Here is a 22725-nt window from a genome sequence, read left to right on the forward strand (position 1 = left end):
AATACTGCATTTGTGCTGCCATCGAGCACCTGTGATGATCCTATTAAATATACAGGTATTGATACACTGCAAAGACCAGTTTAAAGTTTCATCACCTGTACTGCATAGGAGGGTGTCCATATCACACAGACTATACTCTAAGTCTCAAGGGATGCTCCCTGTGACCTTCTGTCATTGCTTGAAACATTGTTTTTTTTTCTGCTGTAACATGCTTTGTACAGTCCCAAACATTTTGCTTTTCCACCACAAATTCGAGGTGTGTGTAGGTTCTAAACTGAAATTAAAACGTTCGGATCCATTACCCCTCACAGAAAACAATGCGATTTAATTAATTTGCATAAATTTTTATATCAATATGGTGTTAGCGGTACAATAGTTAAGGGGAGCGTGTGTGTGAGTGGGTGACATGGAGCAGAATAGCAGGTTAAGTGCAGGACACTAGGCTAATTTGGATAATTTTTATGTAAAGCGCAGTACAATAGTTTAAGGGGGTGGGTGTCAAAGAAGAATGATCCAGAAATGGCGTTCAAAAGCATGTGAAATTCTAAAAGTGTACCAGAAAATGGTGGGAGGTCACAACTAATTACTCAATTTGGTATCAAAGGCGGTACAATAGTTTAAGGAAACGGGGGTGACATGGAAAACTTCTTAACAGAACAATAGGTTAAATGCCGACAAAGGACCAAACATTAGGTTAAGACACCCAGAGCACAGTGCCGAACATTAGGTCATGCAACATATTTGCTGCATGTAATTACTTCTTGCAAGACCTACATGTTTCCAAACAGGAGAGAATGATGAGCAAGAGAAATCCAACCCCTACAAACTGATTTTTTTTATAAATAAACAATATACCCTTGAATTTCCTGTTATGAGACCCTTCCTGTCCACCACCAGACTGCCATCTTGGATTATGTAACGTAAGGGGTGAAAGCGTCCTCTGGTGTCTGTACGGTGAACTAGGTCAGTTGGACTCAGGACCTTGGGGTGAACACACTGATGACATTACTGCCTCAGACTGTTTAAATAAAGACTGAAAATAAAGACTTATGTCCAACACAGGCCAAGTCCTTTTCCCAGCAGTTTCTAGGAGGAGGTGGTGGTCAGATGACTTAGGTTAGTACAGGTAGCCAAAGTGCTCTTTTTTCCCACCATTTTCTTAAGTTAGTGGAGGTAGCCGTGGTGTGTAGCATTGTCCTGGTGGAATTTAAACTTCCCTCCAATTTCTGGGAAAGGGGGTGGATGAGACAGGGTTTACCACAGGAGGAGAGGTTAATTGGTTCAAATGGCTCTGAGCACTATGGGACTTAACTTCTGAGGTCATCAGTCCCCTAGAACTTAGAACTACTTAAACCTAACTAACCTAAGGACATCACACACATCCATGCCCGAGGCAATATTCGAACCTGCGATCCCCCCACCCCTTGGGTACCTACCGCGCCCAGTGCAGCACCCGCCCTGCTGCCTCATCTCGACTTTCTACCAGTTCTGCTTCAGATTTATTAGTTTTCAAGTTAGTTATAACCTGTTCATTTTACAGTTGCCGACGGCAGAAAGCAGAACTAAACTTTGTTTATGCACATGTGGGACTGAAGATGTCTGATAAGAGTCTGTAAGTAGGCTGTTTAGGTTTTTTATTGGTAACGCCACCTCTGTATGAAAATCACTGGCTGTGCTGTGTGCAGTCTGTAGCTGCTTTGCATTGTTGTAATACTCGCCATTGTAGTGTTAGGCAGCTGGCTGTGAACAGCGCGTAGCATTGCGCAGTTGGAGGTGAGCCGCCAGCAGTGGTGGATGTGGGGAGAGAGATGGCGGAGTTTTGAAATTTGTCATGAACTGCTGTATATATTATGACTATTGAGGTAAATACATTGTTTGTTCTCTATCAAAATCTTTCATTTGCTAACTATGCCTATCAGTAGTTAGTGCCTTCAGTACTTTGAATCTTTTATTTAGCTGGCAGTAGTGGCGCTCGCTGTATTGCAGTAGCTTGAGTAGCGAAGATTTTTGTGAAGTAAGTGGTTTGTGAAAGGTATAGTTTAATGTTAGTCAGGGCCCATTCTTTTGTAGGGATTATTGAAAGTCAGATTGCGTTGCGCTAACAAAATATTGTGTGTCAGTTTAAGCACAGTCATGTAAAAATGTTTAAAGGGGACGTTTCATATGTCGACCCTTAGCCAAGGATACCCAAAGTAAACTGAGAAATAATAGTGACGACGAGCGTAGCTTGCCAGCACCACTGTGTAATGAATTAACAGACGTTCAAAATAGTAATTTGGTAACTGTGCATAGGGAAATGGAGCGGGCTGCAAACAATGGCGTAGACAGTGAAACAGGTAGCGAACAGGGAAGCATTATCGATCGATCGCTCGGCAACAGCTCGCCTCAGGAATCCGAAATGACAGGACACAATTTTGCAGATACTGTAGACTCAGGTTTTGGGTTCTCACCGTTTTCTCAAATGAGTCAAGACACATTTTCTACTTGTCAAAATGTGAATGTTGCCGGTGCAACTTCACTGCCGAAAAGCACTGAGGAACATGTTTCAGACACCAGTGCATTGTTATTAAAGTTAATGCAACAAATGGGACAAAAGCTTGAAAAGTTAGACACAATGGAACAACACTAGAGACAAACACAGCAACAGTTAGACACAATGGAACAAAAGCTTCAAAAGTTAGACTCAGTGGAACATACACTTGAACAAACACGTAAAGACTTAACTACTGAGTTACATAACATCGAATCGAAATGTCAAAAAGTCTGTAATGACGTAAAAACACAAATTTGTGAGCATTTTCAACCTATTTTTTCGTGGCATGAAAATGCATTACAGAATCACGAAGCAGCCATAAAAGAACTGCAAACTATTGATCATCAAAATCATGAGACCCTGCAAGCTAAAATTGACTCAGTTGCATCTACCGATTCGGTTATGCAACTTGCAAAAACTCAAGAAAACTTAAAGGACACAGTAGATACTCTGAAAATTGGTTCAGAAAGACACATGGAGGAAATTAGTTCATTATCAGAGAAAGTAGTTGAACTTTCGGATCAGCTAAATAATTTATCTACGAAGGTAGATGATAATCTGAATGACACAAAACCGGTAGCCTTTAATGACACAGAAGAGTGCGAACAAATTAGGAAATTGAAACAAATTCTGAATCAAATTAATACACAACACCAAAGAGAAACCCGGGAAGTACAAGATCAGCTGACACAGGTAATACAAGAATTACGTATTTCAGAGGACACTCGCGCTCAAATACGGGAAGAGGGACATAGAAATACGGAACAGCCACAAAATAACAACACAGGGCACTTAGGAAATTATGAAAGAAATTGGCAAGGTACACCGAATTTTGAGATGGAACCGCCGAAACGACGTAACAATGACCAACATGCGACTCGCCGACATGATGATTTTGACTATAAGCTGTTCATTACTACACGCAAATTCAAAACATTTAAGAATTCTGGCAACGACATTCATCCACAAGCGTGGCTTCATCAATTCTCTCATTGTTTTCCGCCCAACTGGTCATTAGAACACAGATTAGAATTTATGTGTGGCTACTTAGAGAATGAACCAGCCATAAGAATGCGATCGGTCATTCACGATTGCCACAGTGAAGGAGAATTTTACCATGCCTTCCTCTCAGCATATTGGTCTCAAGCCACACAAGACCGAGTAAAACATGACATCATAATGATGAAACATTTCGAACAATCTGAATTCTCCAGTCTTGTGAAATATTTTGAAGACATGTTGCACAAGAATCAGTACCTGTCAAACCCATACAGCCCCTCAGAACTCATCCGCATTGGCTAAATCAAATTACCTGAACATTTACGACATATTATTTTAGCAGGATGTTGCAAAGAAGACATTGAGGCTTTTCAGGGACTGTTACAAGAACTGGAAATTGACACTGACAATCGGGGAACGCGGAAACAGGAGCACAACAATTACAGGTCACATCTGTCACAATTCCGCGATGAAAGAAATAATAACTGGACACGACAAGGCTATTCTCACAATGCAAATCGTGGCCAATACAGACACCACCCATATGACAACCACTGGCAGAGTAATAATAGTTACAGAGAAAAAAAAATGGCTCTGAGCACTATGGGACTCAACTGCTGAGGTCATAAGTCCCCTAGAACTTAGAACTACTTAAACCTAACTAACCTAAGGACAACACACACATCCATGCCCGAGGCAGGATTCGAACCTGCGACCGTAGCGGTCGCGCGGTTCCAGACTGTAGCGCCAGAACCGCTCGGCCACCAGCGGCCGGCAGTTACAGAGAAAGATCGCATTTCCGTAGTAATGACTATCACAGAGACAATCAGAGAGACAGACAATATGGGAACCAAAACAATTATTATCAAGGGAGGCAGAATAACTTCAGACGCAACGGTCCAGCGCGCAGTTACGATTTAGGGAGAAATTCTCCACCACGTGACCGACAAGAAAGAAACTATGGAATCTACCGACATGACGACAGACGATATGATCGTAACGACAGACCTGAATTGCATCAGAACTGGCGGGATTTAAACAGAGCAGGCCCCTCTCGACAAGGTGAATTTGTAGAAGTTAGGTCTCCTAATCCCAATAACGACGCACGCCAACAAAGAAACAGACAATGAATCGCACTGCAGGCTTCCACCTGCGCCGGCTGGCTCAGGGAAAAATAGCATACACGCTAACCTTGAGAAAAATTCCAGTATTCTTTACCGACATATAAAATATGACAACTGCTTTTCAGTTGAAAGTCTGCGTACTAGGAAGAGTAAAGGTTTACACCACATTTCACATGTAAAACCGTTTATTGAAAGATAATCTGCTTTTTAACTTTGTCTTTGCCATAAAACTTTTCACTTCACATTTCTAGTATGCATTGTCAGACTTAGAAACTGTTACCATGCAACAATGTTTGAAGTTAAATATCCAATCAAGAACCAAGAGAACTTATTTAAACAGAAATTACGAATGCATTGTTATTGTGAACAGATGACACAGTGTTATTGTGTGTGTACATTCTTGCTTGTTTGTTGCACGATTACGTAACGACTATAAGGCTCACATACTTAGAACATTTACCAGTACTGCTAATGAGATTTTAATGCAACATTTTGGTTTATTTGAAAATACATTCTGAATTTAAAGTGCTTTCTGAGAGATACTAGATGACACAGAGGTTAGTTTATGTGACAGCTACACGTTTATATCACGACGCTACTAATGAGTGACACAATTTATATTATTGCTTTTGCGCTGTTTCTGTTTTATATCTGCACAGTTTTTCTGTATTATTCTGGAAAGTAAAACATGTTTTAGTAGTAACTTTTGTGGTATAGCAACAATGAGACAGCCTTTTTCGTGGCACAACAATACGTTACTGTACAGTACTTTCTTCATCACGCCAATAAGCGTAATAACTAAGATATCTATACGCAAAGCATTTCACCTTTGTTTTTTCATGAGGTAAGTACATTGACTTCTGCAGAACTTAGCTTTCGGAGGACAACTACGACACTTCCACAGAGATTATCTTACAACATGACACGCAGTTTAACGCTACAGTACACGTATTTGAATGATTAATTTCGCACTTAAAACATTTATTTTTTTTAAGATATTTGAAGTGCAATGATACAAGGGTTTTCCGTGATACATTTCATTCCATTGCTGTAATCTGTAACACCTGAGGGTATAATTACATTAATCCTCAGGGGGGTACACGCCTACTTTGTGTACCATGTGTTTGGCAAGCACAAGGAGCCCTAGCTAATATGGTATTTGCTTATACAACTTTACACATCGGTACCATATTTCTCTAACACAGAATTACACAGCTATCTGATTATTTGACAGAGATAAACATTTTTTTACTACATCAGTGACACATGTTTACGCAATTACACAGCTGGATAACTTCACACTTATGAAATTGTATTTTGTCTGTACTTTGTGAACTGTTCATATTTTTTCGGAACCATTGTGATACTATAAGAGCTTTGAATGATGTATTTGGTAAGGGAGCATGATTTTAAAGTACGTTTGAGGTAGATGACACTATTGAAATGAGCAGAGAATATTTTTTAAGGTTTGAAATTATTACAGAAAGCTACGACGTTTTTGAGATTTGACTGAGGTGTTATGATGTTATTTTTACGACGACGATGTGTATTATGCTGTTGAGGTATGTTTATGATCAATAAGCTGATGCTATATAAGTAATGTGATTACGTGTTTATATGTATATGAATAATGAATAGAAGTTAGGGACTATGGTTTGTGAAAAAGGTTGTTGGAAACCAAGAATCGTACTTTAAGAGTTATGAAATGTGTGTATATGCGTGAATGTATCACAATGCTGGCGAAAATTTTTTGGACGCTTTTATATTTATAGGATTTTGTTTCTACAGATTTGTAACCCAAATTCTTGACCTGTGAAATATATTTATATGAGACTGTCACTGTAGCGGAAACTGGTGTCATAAATATTTCGGTAAGAGAGTTCAGTGACCACCTGCACGTAATGCGTCGTGGGCACCCAGCTGAGCGGCCAGGTGTGTCAGACGCCTGGAGAAAAAGCCATTATTGCGAGCCCTTTTCAGTGGCACAGGTAGAAAAAAAAAGGGAGGCCATTATCCTCGCTATTGACGTTTCTTTGTAGAGAGCATCGCAAAAACGACACGGTCGAATTTGAAAACATATGTTGACACTGCGGAGCTCTTAATTTATGATATTTACAGAAATGCCTAATGAAATGACGAGAAATATTTTTACATCTGCACACCTGATTCTGACAAGCGTCTTTCTACGAGAGTTGAGAGAATTTCTACTAACTTATGAAATGTCACATGACTATTGAATGATATTTTTATGCTTTGGTTTGTGTAATTGCTTATTTCATTTGATATCTGGTTTCCAGCTGTCTTGCAGCATTGGTTTCATAAAATAAAATTAAATGCATTTGCTAATGTGAACACTTTCTGTCAACAGATCTATTAAATAATTACTTTATGATCCACATTCTTCGAAAAAGGTGCTCTTGGAATGGAAAGAACAATAAGAAGGGACTAGTAACAGGAACTGCATACATAATTTTCTTTTCAACTACTTGGTAATTTTTTTTCGTAGAGTAAGTTATCGTGATGCATCACTCTAGTGTTAAGATGTGACATAGCTATTAGACATGGCCATTTTTAGTGTAATATTTTTTCTGCTTGAGCTATGTCATGTTTAGAGATAAGTTTTTTTTTGCTGCTGCTGTTTGCCATGCATAGTGCTACTAAATTTCACTTTGTATTATTCTTTTAAGCCAGTTTTATTACTGATTTATTTTTCTTGTTGCTGCACATTGGCTCATATTAGTTGTAATGTTGAATTGCTTGGTAATTTAGATTTACTGTAGGTTGCTTTGCAAATTTCCATTTTTTTGTCATTGCTGTTTGTGTTAATTGTTTTGTGCTGCTGCATTGCCTCGTCCCTTAGTTTAGAATCTGAGCTCAGTAGATTTAAGATAGCTTAAGAGGGGGTAGACTATATAAGAAACTAACTATGATGAATTGGAAGCAATGCATTGACAAGGTATATAAAAAAAGACGTGGGCCAAAATGAGTATTGTACAATGAGAAATAATTATTTTGAAAGAAATATGAATAGAATACAGGAAGGAGGTTTAGATAGGACTTTTTGGCAATGATGATGAATGAAGGGAGATCTCCAAGAAGTAAAGAAAGTTTTGTTTGCAAAATACTGCAGTAACACAAACCCTGTCCTTTCCTTGTATTATTCCGCTATGTGTTTGTGTACCCTTGTGTATTTGTTTTCTTCCTGTCTCTGTGTAGTTTCATAGAGTTTTTTCTTCTTCTAATACTAAGCTACATTCACTATGATGAGGAATACTGTTATCCTCAAATATAATTGGCATTAATAATATGTTATTTTCTTTGTAAAGATGTTTAGACATTATTTATTCTGTTCTGTTTTAATGCTCATGTGTAAAGTTGATGTTTCAAAATTTATTCTGATCTTTTATGTATCTACTTATGTCATAATTCCTGTAACACTGTTGTATATGTTATTTTGATTCTTTTGTAAATCCGGTACTACAAATGTTATCTGTATTGTTATGTTCTTTAATGATGTATTTTCTACCTTTGTTATTGTATTCTTATGTTATAAAATTGTAATTGACACAAGTTCATCAAATTAAGTAACTTGTAAGTTACATTTCACTGCACACGTTTCTGTTGGTCATAGTATATGGACAATATGTGAGAAGTAGGGACTGTTAGTGTTTGCACATGTGTTAATAATTCAGCAAGGGACTGGATAACAGCATAACTGGTTCTAAGGACAATTCCAAAAATTTTGTGAGTGCACAAGTGGTGGTTATGGACTTGCTATATTATCCGCAAGACTCTTCAATGGTGATTGTGCACCTGCACAGTCACAACAGATGGCTGCTGGCCATCTCTACAAGGACTACAGTGGGTCTGCATCTTTGATGACCCATCAGTACCATTATCTCTACAAGGACTACAGTGGGTCTTCATCTTTGATGATCCATCAATACCATTATTTCTACAAGGACTGCAGTGGGTCTGCACCTCTGGTGGCCCACCAATACCGTAATCTCTACCAGGACTACAGTGGGTCTGCTCTGTGATGACCTACCCACCAATACTCTTCAAAACTTCGACTGACTCCGCTGTGGGTTTACTCTGTTGCGGCCCATGACCTGTCTGCATGTCGAGAGTCAGCACTGTCTTTCCGTTGGAAGGACAACGCTACTTCTTCAAGACTGCATGGAAATACATTACTTCCGTGTGCATTTTCTTTTACTGCTCAGACTTTGAGAAAAACACTGCTATTTTACTGTGATGAACGATTAGGACTGTCTTTATGGACTGTGAGAAAGTTTAGCTTTTGACCAACATTGTATCAATAAGTGTGTGCAATTGATATCTTTGTTATTGTAATTATAAAAAAATTTTATGAAATCATTATTGGCCACTGTCCAAAACAATTTGTAAAATTTTTTGTGGGGAGCATGGGGGCTATGTAAGTAGGCTGTTTAGGTTTTTTTATTGGTAACGCCACCTCTGTATGAAAATCACTGGCTGTGCTGTGTGCAGTCTGTAGCTGCTTTGCATTGTTGTAATACTCGCCATTGTAGTGTTAGGCAGCTGGCTGTGAACAGCGCGTAGCGTTGCGCAGTTGGAGGTGAGCCGCCAGCAGTGGTGGATGTGGGGAGAGAGATGGCGGAGTTTTGAAATTTGTCATGAACTGCTGTATATATTATGACTATTGAGGTAAATACATTGTTTGTTCTCTATCAAAATCTTTCATTTGCTAACTATGCCTATCAGTAGTTAGTGCCTTCAGTACTTTGAATCTTTTATTTAGCTGGCAGTAGTGGCGCTCGCTGTATTGCAGTAGCTTGAGTAGCGAAGATTTTTGTGAGGTAAGTGATTTGTGAAAGGTATAGTTTAATGTTAGTCAGGGCCCATTCTTTTGTAGGGATTATTGAAAGTCAGATTGCGTTGCGCTAACAAAATATTGTGTGTCAGTTTAAGCACAGTCATGTAAAAATGTTTAAAGGGGACGTTTCAAGTCGACAGCACAGGAGTGACGCATGTGGCTCGGCATTGTACAGTCACGTTATAGTTAAAGTGAGTGACTACTTCTACGTGTTCTTGGCGTCTGCTGAAATGGATAGTCATCGCGCAAAAGTGCGTTATCGGTGGAAAAGTGTTGCTTAGTTGTTTCCTCGAGAACAAAAACGTAAAGGTATGCTTCGTTTAAAAAAATTAAAAATTGAGGGGGGTGGAGGGGGTTGGAAGTGGACACACGCTTTCGCAGAACAAAGAGAGAAAATGAGAAAGGTACGAAGTAACCTACAGCTGTGATCGGAATCACAGACCTTGTTATTGAACGGTGCAACAATCGTTTTATTTTAAGTTCGTACGCTTCTCCGTGTAAGAGTGTATTAATAGCGAATATACTACATGTTCACTTTAGTTATGAGACAGTAACACAACATTTCTTTCTTTCTAATTTCCTAAGCGTTAATGTAGAAGAACACATTATAAGCGAAAGTGTCGTTGTCTTCTACACGCATAGCTGCCTTGTTCGACCGTATAACAAGTTTTATTTATTTATTGTTCATTTCGATTGTTTTCCTGTAGAAGGTTTGTGAACAGAATGTATGTTTGTTTTATATGCTGCACGTATACCAAATACAGTTCAGGAATCGTGTTACATTTTGTTTGAGCCCTGTTGTATCACTCGTGCGTCGTTCCAAACACCCAATAACAGAACACGCCAACAGTTCGCAGCACACTCAGCTAAAGTGGCAGTTTTAAAGTGAACAGGTTATTTATAAATGAAGGAATTGATTCAATAACATAGGTAATGTTGTGAATAAAATAATGTAGCTAACATTGTTTCCTGAAATCAGCAGCATAGACTGAAAAAACATAGCGTCGGCGTCATGAGATGATGCCCCTCTTTGTTTTATCATTAAGTTTTTATTTCATTTTCCAGCTTCGCTTTGTACCGGCAGCATACAAAGAAGAGAAGCGTGAGGCAACTCCACATTCCGCATAGCAGGTGGGAGCAGCCGTGCGTGTGTGGCGCATAGGTGGCAAACTCTTAGCAGTGTCAGTTGTGTTGACAGTTCGAGCGGCGCGGTCTGCTGCCCGACGAATTTGTCTCAGTTCTGAAACGAATGTCGTGAAGTTTTTCCTTCAGTTTAGAAATCGAGTTGAACTCACGAGGGCTTAAGTCATGGGAGTGCAGCACGTGGTATAGTAGTTAGCAGACCCAGCAGTCAAACAAATCAGTAACAGCTTGCACTGTACGTGCTTGAGCAGGTCCTGCAGAAAGTGTCATCACATCTGTCTCTAAGCAGGTTGTAGGTTGTGTTCCAAAAATGAACAGCATAGAGACAGAAGTGATGACACGTTCTGCGGGACCTGACCATCATTTTGCAGGACAATGCTCAAGCACGTACAGTGCAAGCTGTTACTGATTTGTTTGACTGATGGAGCTGCTAAGTGCTATACCACCTACTCCGCTCTCCTGATTTAAGTCCTCGTGAGTTCAACTCGATTTCTAAACTGAACGAAAGACTTCACGGCATTCGCTTCAGAACTGCTACAAATTCGTCGGGCAATAGACAGCGCCGCTCGAACTGTCAACACAACTGGCACTGCTAAGAGTATGCTACGACTTCCACATCGCTGGCAACGGGTTACCCACAATGCCCTCACAATCGAATGAGAAAGACTGCATAGCGAAGAAACTGAGCGAATCCCTAAACATTTGTTTTTATTTTTTTACGCGAAAAAAAGAAATTATACTGAGAAACTAACTACAGGGACGGATGTAGCTTTGCTTCATCTACACAAAACTATTTTTTTGAAGCAAATCGGATACGAGTTGCATGGAGTGACCTGAATCTCGTCCTCAATTTTCTTTTCCATTCTTGTGTATATTATTATTGTCAGCAGCTTCGATGCATGAGCTGTTAAGGTAACTGTGCTGTAGTTCTCGCACTTGTCAGCTCTTGCTGTCTTCGGAATTGTGTGGATGATATTTTTTCGAAAGTCAGATGCATGTCGCCAGACTCATACATTCTGCACACCGATGTGAGTAATCGTTTTGTTGCCACTTCCCCTAAGGCCACTCTATTTACTTCTACGCTTTACTTCTATGCTCTGTGGTAGCAGAGTCGTGACACGGGCGACACCTTTCGCCGATCCTCAGCTCCGTTCCCCGTCTGTCTGTGGGTGTTTACATTGCCTCCCTGGCTCTTTATCACGTTCACATCCTTTTTTACGTCGTGTTTTCGAACATTTAATGTTTCTCAATAAATATTCTATCCTTTGACACGCCAAGAAATATGGTGTTTTTCATTTAGATCATGTCATAATTAGGAGAAGCAGACGACATTATTTCGGAACACAGAGTGGTCTCGCTCTTCGCAAGGGGTTTCCTGGTAGAGGAACTACGCTGTGCTTTCCAGTTGAGTTCCTCCACCTGGGACCTACAGAAAAAGGCTCCGGGGTGCTAAACTCCCCATGTTGGCTCTTTGCTTCCTCAATCTGCCGGGTCATCCTGGGTAAAGAAAGTTTCTCACTCAACTCTTAACCTTTGCCAATAAAATGTATATCTGCATGAAGATACCAATTTACATTGTACATCATATGCAAATATATCACATTGTAAATTGAAAATATTAAACGTCTGACTAAAAAAACTAACTGTTAGATACAGAGTTGGGACAACGTCAGACCAAATACCACAGAATTGTTCGTCAGAGCGACAGGCATGGAAATGGAGCGAGTTACACAACAGCAACAAAAGTTGCTAACATACACTACTGGCCATTAAAATTGCTACACCAAGAAGAAATGCAGATGATAAACGGGTATTCATTGGACAAATATATTATACTACAACTGACATGTGATTACATTTTCACGCAATTTCGGTACATAGATCCTGAGAAATCGGTACCCAGAACAACCACCTCTGGCCGTAATAACGGCCTTGATACGCCTGGACATTGAGTCGAACAGAGCTTGGATAGCGTGTACAGGTACAGCTGCCCATGCAGCTTCAACACGATATCACAGGTCATCACGAGTTGTGACTGGCGTATTGTGACGAGCCAGTTGCTCGGCCACCATTGACCAGACGTTGTTTTCAATTGGTGTGAGATCTGGAGAATGTGCTGGCCAGGGCAGCAGTTGAACATTTTCTGTATCCAGAAAGGCCCGTACAGGACCTGTAACATGCGGTCGTGCATTATCCTGCTGAAATGTAGGGTTTCGCAGGGACTGAATAAAGGGTAGAGCCACGGGTAGTAACACATATGAAATGTAACGTCCACTGTTCAAAGTGCCGTCAATGCGAACAAGTGGTGATCGAGACTTGCAATCAATGACACCCCATACCATTACCCCGGGTGATACGCCAGTATCGCGATGACGAATACACGCTTCCAGTGTGCGTTCATCGCGATGACGTCAGACATGGATACGACCATCATGATGCTGTAAACAGAACATGCACTCGTCCGAAAAAATGACGTTTTGACATTCGTGCACCCAGAATCGTCTGTGATGCAGCGTCAAGGGTAACCGCAACCATGGCCTCCGACCTGATAGTCCATGCTGCTGCAACCGTCGTCGAACTGTTCGTGCAGTTGGTTGTTGTCTTGCAAACGTCCTCATCTGTTCACTCAGGGATCGAAACGTGGCTGCACGATCCGTTACAGCCATGCGGATAAGATGCCTCGACTGCTAGTGATACGAGGCCGTTGGGATCCAGCACGGCGTTCCGTATTACCCTCCTGAACCCACCGATCCCATATTCCGCTAACAGTCATAGGATCTCGACCAACGCGACCAGCAATGTCGCGATACGGTAAACCGCAATCGCGATAGGCTATAATCCGACCTTTATCAAAGTCGGAAACGTGATGGCACGCATTTCTCCTCCTTACACGAGGCTTCACAACAACGTTTCACCAAGCAACGCCGATCAACTGCTGTTTGATTATGAGAAATCGGTTGGAAACTTTCCTCATGTCAGCCACCGGCGCCAACCTTGTGTGAATGTTCTGAAAAGCTAATCATTTGCATATTACAGCATCTTCTTCCTGTCGGTTATATTTCGCTTCTGTAGCACGTCATCTTCGTGGTGTAGCAATTTCAGTGGCAGTAGTGTATAATTCAACTGGCGACATTAGGAGTCTTTGCTCGCTAATCACGTGAAAAATAAAACTGTGGCGAGAATTTTGCAAAACTCCAGGGGAGAATTGCAGATGGATTGACACTCCTCGTGTGGGACATGTGCAAGTACTGATGTGGGACACTTTATCTGCTGGTAGGCCCCTCAAGACTTTGACCATACGTACACACTAGCCAAAGTCACTGCTGAAATACTCCTGGCTCGCTTCAGCTCAGCCACCACCATCGCAGTTGCTATCTGGAAATGTGCCATCTCGTGCCCTTACGAGCGTCTTGACATCTTGCATGGGGGCTTAATAAAAATATTAATGCAAATAATTTTAATTTTTTTTTTTTTTTGCTTTAGTAGCTGTCTGTCCGATTACGAAGTCTCGTAACGGTTGGCCCTGACTGTTATTGTTACGCAATCTGACTGCTTAGAACAATAACAAAGAATGAAATGGAAATTTTCATTAACACAGTTAATTAATTAAGCCCCCAGCAACTATAAAACCAACGCAACAACAAGCACAAGAGTAACTGTTCTGTGTGTGGGAGTGTGACTCAACGTACGCATCTGGCACGGTTCTTCTTCAACAACACAACAATTTTTAAATAACATTATACTGAATTAATTAAAGAAAATACAAATACCATAATTACTCAAGAGAACCACAATTACACTCTAATCCAAGAACCCAAGCCAGATGCTTTGTTGACTGAACCTGTAATGACACATTATTTAAAACATGGAAATAATGAAAAATAAATCAAGTTTCGTTACCTTCATATATTGACCAAAATCACTCTCATAATTACAATATATCTCCACACCGCCTCGCTATTACCACATCTGAACAAGAACCTTTCAGTATCACATCTCAGCAAGCACTCCCTACTAGCACATCTGAACACCAACTGACTACTACGAGCTCTCCCCAAGCAGTCCTCTAGCACATCTCAATAATGACAGCCCGTGGAGGCGGCGGAACAATGCTCTCTAGCGATCTCTGGCGCTGTGGCTCAGTGTAGCCACCTTTCAATCTTCACACAATATAGCATTCTCACGAAACTCCGTTGCCAATGTTCTGCTTGTCTCAAAGTAGTAACTAATATCTAGGTAAGCCACACTGAGATAGTGGCGTATACACACTGCCTGTGAAAAAAAGAAGTGAAGCATGCAGAATAGGAAGAGGAAATGAAATGAAATATCACGGGTTGAAAGAGTAAGTGATGTTATTTCAGTGTTTACAAAACTACGTTACATTTACAAAGAACTTGGCAATATGAAAGCACTTATCCACATGACGTCTACCCCTTCACGCTTGAATCCATGCACTCAACTGTTGGGAAGGGTGTTCATAAAACCGTTGTATCCTCTCACAAGAACAGCTGTCCACCAACTTTTGTAAATGGTCCAATGATGTTCTGGATAATGGAACTGAGATTGAGCTGACATCTGTGTGAGCTGGTACCATACCTGTTCTATCAGGGACATATCTAAGGATCTCACTGGCCATGGGAGTACAGCGACAGTTCATAGAGACATGTCCGTGTGTGGACGAGTATTTTCCTGTTGAAAGGTGACACCAGGATACTTTCGTATGAGAGGCAGCACTTGAGCACGCTGGGTGCTCATGACGTACCACTGTGCCGTCAGCATTACCTCAGTCACCACCAACCGTGACCTGAAGTCACACAGCCCCCAACACAATGACCCAAGAACTTTTGCAATACCGCTGTGCCTCTCCAAAACATTGTAAGAAATACTCTCTCCTGCTCACATAAAGAATCAAATCGGTAGCTTCCTTTTGCAATAGATGTGCTCTACTGTGCGCTTAAGGGGCTTGTTATTGATGGGGCCATTTAGTTCATGCGCGCTTCTTTAGAAAAACCAAAAAAGAGTTTTTCACCACATTTTTCACAGTCAGCTGCGGATATCTAAATAACTAACAACATCAAACTGCTCAAATTTTAACGATATAATCTCTAGGCATTTATCAAGAAGTGGCATCCTCCCGTTTTCAAAAATCTTTATCTTTTATCAAGAAATACCACAAAAATATTATTTTTGGGTACCAAAACCTTACCAGTCTCAGGACTGAAGACCACAACAACAACAACCAAAACCTTGCCGCGAATTCTAAGACGATTACTCACAGCAAACGTCGGTAATTTTACGACATATTTCTTACATCCCGATCTCAAACAAACTCGAAAAATTTCTTTATATCCTTATGCCTTTTCAAGATACAGAATTTCAAAGTTACCCTGCTTGTACTCGTAAAATACGCACATAGAAATCCTCTGTGAGACGGAAAAGAAGTTTATAAAGTGACGTACAACGGAGAAATATTCTGTAAAGTGTCTCCGTTATCATCAGAAGAGTTCGGATTCCCGTGTTGTAGTACTGAAGCACATAAAATCCGATCCGAGGTGTAAAATTAGTTCTGCGTTATTTCAGTTTCACATAAGTAAACAATCTAAATTTTACTGACCAATAAATTTCCTTTCATATCAGTGATATGCCCACCTGCAGTAGAGAAAAGAAGAGAACCAACGGCAAAATACTCCTATCGAAGGACAAAAATGTGAATATGTTTTTGTTTATTTAAAATACTGTGACTGAAAAATGGGGTATCAGCTGCCTCACTTTACCTTCCCAGCACCTTCATAAACTCTCACAAAAATTTTGGCATGCGAATATATCTCGCTTTTTATGCTGAGAGACAAGGAGACAGTGATAATGGATAAGGAACGAAAAAGTGATAAATACTTGAATGTGGTAAACAGTGGTTGTGGTATAAAAAGAGGGAAGACTATGTCAGTGTGACAGAAAGAGAGGGAAGCAGTAGTAGTGGAAAACATTTGACAGTGACATAACTGTGCTAGGAAAAGAGTGAAGGAGACAGTGCGAGTGGAAGAGAAATATAGAGAAGGAGAAAGTGGGAGTGGGTGAGAGCCAGTGATAATGGGAGACAGAGCCTATGTCAATGATGACGAGGAAGAGAGAGATAGTGGCAATGAGAAAGTACAGCAGCAGTAGGAAGACATGAACTAGACAGTACCAGTAAGACAGAGCAAGAGGCAGACGGTGGCACTGAGAGGAGACGGTAGTAGTAGGGCGGAAGGAAGGAGACAACGGCTGTGATACAGTGACAGAGAGACACAAAGGGATAATGTCAATCAATGGGTCAGAACGAGTGAGTGAGAATGGACAACTGGGAGTCGATCGGTATGAGCGACTTACAACGCTGGACTAGCGGGTGTGAGCTAGATACAGTTAGGGGACATTATGGAAGTAAGAGATGAACTGCATGTTAAAAAGAGCTCCAATATGTTGATATGCCAAATTTTTTGGGAACATCTTTAAAGGTGCTCCTCTCAAACCAGTATCGTCCAGGTCTTTTGTGTCATTTAGTTGAGATAATGTGTCAAATTCAATCTCTCCATACCACAATTTTTATAACGGTCTATCCACTCCTTCTCCCTTATATTACTGAAACTTTTGCAATCCTTTTCTTGTGTATTGAGGGTTTTCATCATTTTATAAGCAACCATTTGTCTGCCACGTGAAACTTGCCCTATAATGCTAATAAAGCCTTCGTCCGATTCTGCGAGTACTTTCCGAGTTGTATGTTTCGAATTATTTCTTTTGTCTTATACTAATTAGAGTTTTCACTTGTGGTATTGTTTACGTAGAGCTTGAAAGTTTCTTGTTTTTCTTTAATTGCTGTTTCCATTTCTTGCGCCCATATCCTTGCTCCTCTACGTTTCCTGTATTTCCTTTTCTCCCACAGAATCTCAGTAACTATGTTATTCACAACTGTTTCAAGTTTTTCCATTTCCCTTCCAAATGTGCTAATGATTTTGTCCTCCGAGTTTGGCAGAGATTTCTCCTTCAGCTGTTATCAAAAAGTACACTTCAAAAACTTGTTCTTTCTTTTGTTCATTAATTGTTTTCTTTGGTTTTCTCCCATTTGAATTGATGTCAACTATTGACACCAATAAAATGTGGTCTCATCCAATACGGACTCCTAGATAAATTCTAGTATTCTAACCTGTCCAGGATATTCGTCAGGGTGATTCTGTGATGATGTTGGAAGCTTTCAGGGATGATGGAAAAGGGTAAATATACCAATTTTAAATGAGGTGGCCCTAGGCCGGAAATGACCGAGTCGAAATGTATAATCGAAAATCTACTTAAGTTCCACTTCAGCCTCGCGCAGCGCGCAAACTAAGAGTCCCAACTTCCAAACCCTGATCATGAAGTACAGAATAGTATACCCTTACATAATTTTCCCTGGTAATTGACCAGTACCGGCGCATGTAAACGTAACGTGATGTAAGAGAGACCGAAATTCCCAAGTCAGCGTTGTAATAATGATGAACTGCATTTACCTGGACAAGTTTCACCAGTTGCTACATTTACAACACTTGTTAAAAATGGCGTCCCCCAGGCGTCAATGCAGGCGTGACATCGACGCACAAAGGTTGGTCGGACTCGTTCTAATACCCCCAGTGTCGTTTTAACAGTGTTGCAAGCAGTGAGAACTCTTGCCAGGAGATCCTCTTCAGCCTCGACAGATGTACACAAGACTTTGCACATGGACCCAGAAGAAGAAACCAAGTGGGGTGAGATCAGATGAACGTGCTGGCCACGATAGTGGACCCCCTCTGGCCATCAAGTTTTCAGGAAATGCTAGGTGCTCACGACCCCTCACTCCTATGTGATGTGGGACTCCGTCATGTTGGATCCACATCCGTTGACGAATAACAAGTGAGATATGTTCCAGTAACCTGGGTAGTATGTCTCCGATAAACACTGTGTACAATGGAGCATTTAAATGGGGAGGAAGAAAAAATGGGACTAGGACGTAATCATCGATTGTGCCCTCCCACACGTTGACTGATAAATCTGTGTTGTTGGTTTTCACAGTTGTAGTGTGGGGATTCTCATTGGCCCAAACATGATTACTGTTACTATTTAGCATTCCATAAACGGTGAATCAAGTTTCATCCACCTATTCCACTGTCAGAGGAACCAGAATGGTTTTCGCTTATTACTTTCGACTCGGTCGTTTCTGGGCCATCTATACATACATCTACATGATTACTCTGCAATTTACAATTAAGTGCCTGGCAGAGGGGCCATGGAACACCTTCAAGTTATTTCGCTTCTTTCCGCTCTCGAACAGCGCACGGGAAAACGAGCACTTGAATCTTTCCTTGGGAGTTCTGACTTCTCTTATTTTTTTTATGATGAACATTTATCCCTATGTAGTTGGGCGCCAACAAAATATTTTCACACTCTGAGGAAAAAGTTAAAGACTGAAATTTTATGCTTAGCTGCTGCCGCAATTTAAACCGTCTTTGCTTTTATCATTGTAACCCCAGGTCAAGTACCATATCCGTGGCCCCTAACCTCTAATTGATACATTTGCCATTCTCCGTTATCAAACTTTGTAACGTTATCTTTGAATCATCCTGCATAATACACAATAGAACTAATTTCTCTTCTAGACCTGGTAAATTTGTGTATGTCTTTCTTTCTAAAGAAACTGTAACGTCTCCCTTCCTAATCAGCGTACTGTATTACCATATAGTTGACCGTGATCGCGTATGTCTAATGAAACTTTACAGTGAGTAAGGCTATCGTTACCAAAGGAAAATAATACCGGTTAGTAGGAGGAAAGTGTACAACAGAACCTTCTGAAGGAGGAATCCTTTCTAAACCCTCATCTAAATACTGATAGTAATTTTGTAAAGAGTAGAATACAGCGCATTCGCTCACAAACCACACAGGGGCGAAAAGGAACCACGTAATATTTGTAATACAAAAAATATTGATAATACAAAAAATACTAATTAGCAAAAACGGGATAATTAAACAACGATCGCCAGCCCAGGCAATGAATCTCCAGAATCTTAAGAAAGATAATAGCAAAGAAAATTAAGCAAATAATCACTGGCGTGGCAATATAAGGTTGTCACGCTTTTCCACAACAAAACAGTTCACGAGAAAATAAATGAATCAGAAAGCATTGAGTTTGCAGGTTCTTAATCTGAAATACTAGATTTAAATGAAGTTACTGCTTACATAAATAATTGGCTGTAACTGAAATTTCTTAACGCCAGACTTTGTTACTTTCAGTAACCTCACCGTAACCTAATGCAAAATCTGGAAAAGGGCAAGCAATTTACTTTTAATTATTGAAAGATCGAACTGAATTCACTTTAAGCAAATGAGCACTTAAATTTACTTTTAACATAAGACCAATCAGGTACTTACCAAGCCAGCAGAAGTCACTCGCTAAGTTAAATGCAGATTAAATTAAATTGAGCACTCTTAATTTGTGCTGTATCTTTACTTGTTAGTTTTGCCAGTGAAATTTTACGTTACTTTAAGTGAGTGAAGTTAATACTCAAAGTTACAAATTCGTTAAGCCTCTCTTATGTTATAGAGAACGAAGAGTTACTGTCGCAGCAAAATTTAGATTGAGACAGGTCATCAGCAAACAAACAAAATTGGCAGTAAATAGTTAATCAGTTTTCACATTTTTACGAGGCTCGGTGATTGCATGGAAAGGAAAGGGTCTCTGCTTGATAATAATGTCTCAGCACAATGACAACACAGGTGCCCTAAAAGTTTTAACTATTGCAAATTATTATACAAGAAAATTATTAAAGTTTGTGAAATAAATGCCACTGGGTAATGTCTGTACAATATTACACTCCTGGAAATTGAAATAAGAACACCGTGAATTCATTGTCCCAGGAAGGGGAAACTTTATTGACACATTCCTGGGGTCAGATACATCACATGATCACACTGACAGAACCACAGGCACATAGACACAGGCAACAGAGCATGCACAATGTCGGCACTAGTACAGTGTATATCCACCTTTCGCAGCAATGCAGGCTGCTATTCTCCCATGGAGACGATCGTAGAGATGCTGGATGTAGTCCTGTGGAACGGCTTGCCATGCCATTTCCACCTGGCGCCTCAGTTGGACCAGCGTTCGTGCTGGACGTGCAGACCGCGTGAGACGACGCTTCATCCAGTCCCAAACATGCTCAATGGGGGACAGATCCGGAGATCTTGCTGGCCAGGGTAGTTGACTTACACCTTCTAGAGCACGTTGGGTGGCACGGGATACATGCGGACGTGCATTGTCCTGTTGGAACAGCAAGTTCCCTTGCCGGTCTAGGAATGGTAGAACGATGGGTTCGATGACGGTTTGGATGTACCGTGCACTATTCAGTGTCCCCTCGACGATCACCAGTGGTGTACGGCCAGTGTAGGAGATCGCTCCCCATACCATGATGCCGGGTGTTGGCCCTGTGTGCCTCGGTCGTATGCAGTCCTGATTGTGGCGCTCACCTGCACGGCGCCAAACACACATACGACCATCATTGGCACCAAGGCAGAAGCGACTCTCATCGCTGAAGACGACACGTCTCCATTCGTCCCTCCATTCACGCCTGTCGCGACACCACTGGTGGCGGGCTGCACGATGTTGGGGCGTGAGTGGAAGACGGCCTAACGGTGTGCGGGACCGTAGCCCAGCTTCATGGAGACGGTTGCGAATGGTCCTCGCCGATACCCCAGGAGCAACAGTGTCCCTAATTTGCTGGGAAGTGGCGGTGCGGTCCCCTACGGCACTGCGTAGGATCCTACGGTCTTGGCGTGCATCCGTGCGTCGCTGCGGTCCGGTCCCAGGTCGACGGGCACGTGCACCTTCCGCCGACCACTGGCGACAACATCGATGTACTGTGGAGACCTCACGCCCCACGTGTTGAGCAATTCGGCGGTACGTCCACCCGGCCTCCCGCGTGCCCACTATATGCCCTCGCTCAAAGTCCGTCAACTGCACATACGGTTCATGTCCACGCTGTCGCGGCATGCTACCAGTGTTAAAGACTGCGATGGAGCTCCGTATGCCACGGCAAACTGGCTGACACTGACGGCGGCGGTGCACAAATGCTGCGCAGCTAGCGCCATTCGACGGCCAACACCGCGGTTCCTGGTGTGTCCGCTGTGCCGTGCGTGTGATCATTGCTTGAACAGCCCTCTCGCAGGGTCCGGAGCAAGTATGGTGGGTCTGACACACCGGTGTCCATTTCCAGGAGTGTAGTATCACGCTGTTACCAGTCTTACGGTGTTGTAGCTGTGCGGACGACGGGTAATGTAGCCGACGACAATACTAAACTGCTGCTGTTTGCCAAACACGAGTCATTTCCAGAGCCACAGATAATTATGGTACAGGAAATAGTTAGGACTGCAGCTTCTTCCGCCTGTCCACTCTGACCGTGCTCTCACTACTCGCGGCTTAACGAATTAGGTGCGCTGCACACCGCACCAGCGGGAGCGCCCAACAAACACTTCCGCACTCTCTCATGACTCAAGCTTCTCTGCTTCCTCTCTGCTTGCAGCGCGACGGAGCCTCTCCTTACGCAAAGATAAACAACGCAACAGCCACTGCTATTTCGTCGTTGCCATCGATACATTTAAACCAAGTTCCCTTGGCTATATCAAACAGTTTACAATATTAGCATTATACACTCCTGGAAATGGAAAAAAGAACACATTGACACCGGTGTGTCAGACCCACCATACTTGCTCCGGACACTGCGAGAGGGCTGTACAAGCAATGATCACACGCACGGCACAGCGGACACACCAGGAACCGCGGTGTTGGCCGTCGAATGGCGCTAGCTGCGCAGCATTTGTGCACCGCCGCCGTCAGTGTCAGCCAGTTTGCCGTGGCATACGGAGCTCCATCGCAGTCTTTAACACTGGTAGCATGCCGCGACAGCGTGGACATGAACCGTATGTGCAGTTGACGGACTTTGAGCGAGGGCATATAGTGGGCATGCGGGAGGCCGGGTGGACGTACCGCCGAATTGCTCAACACGTGGGGCGTCAGGTATCCACAGTACATCGATGTT

The sequence above is a fragment of the Schistocerca nitens genome, chromosome 4 (assembly GCF_023898315.1).
Source record: "Schistocerca nitens isolate TAMUIC-IGC-003100 chromosome 4, iqSchNite1.1, whole genome shotgun sequence".
NCBI lineage: Eukaryota > Metazoa > Arthropoda > Insecta > Orthoptera > Acrididae > Schistocerca > Schistocerca nitens.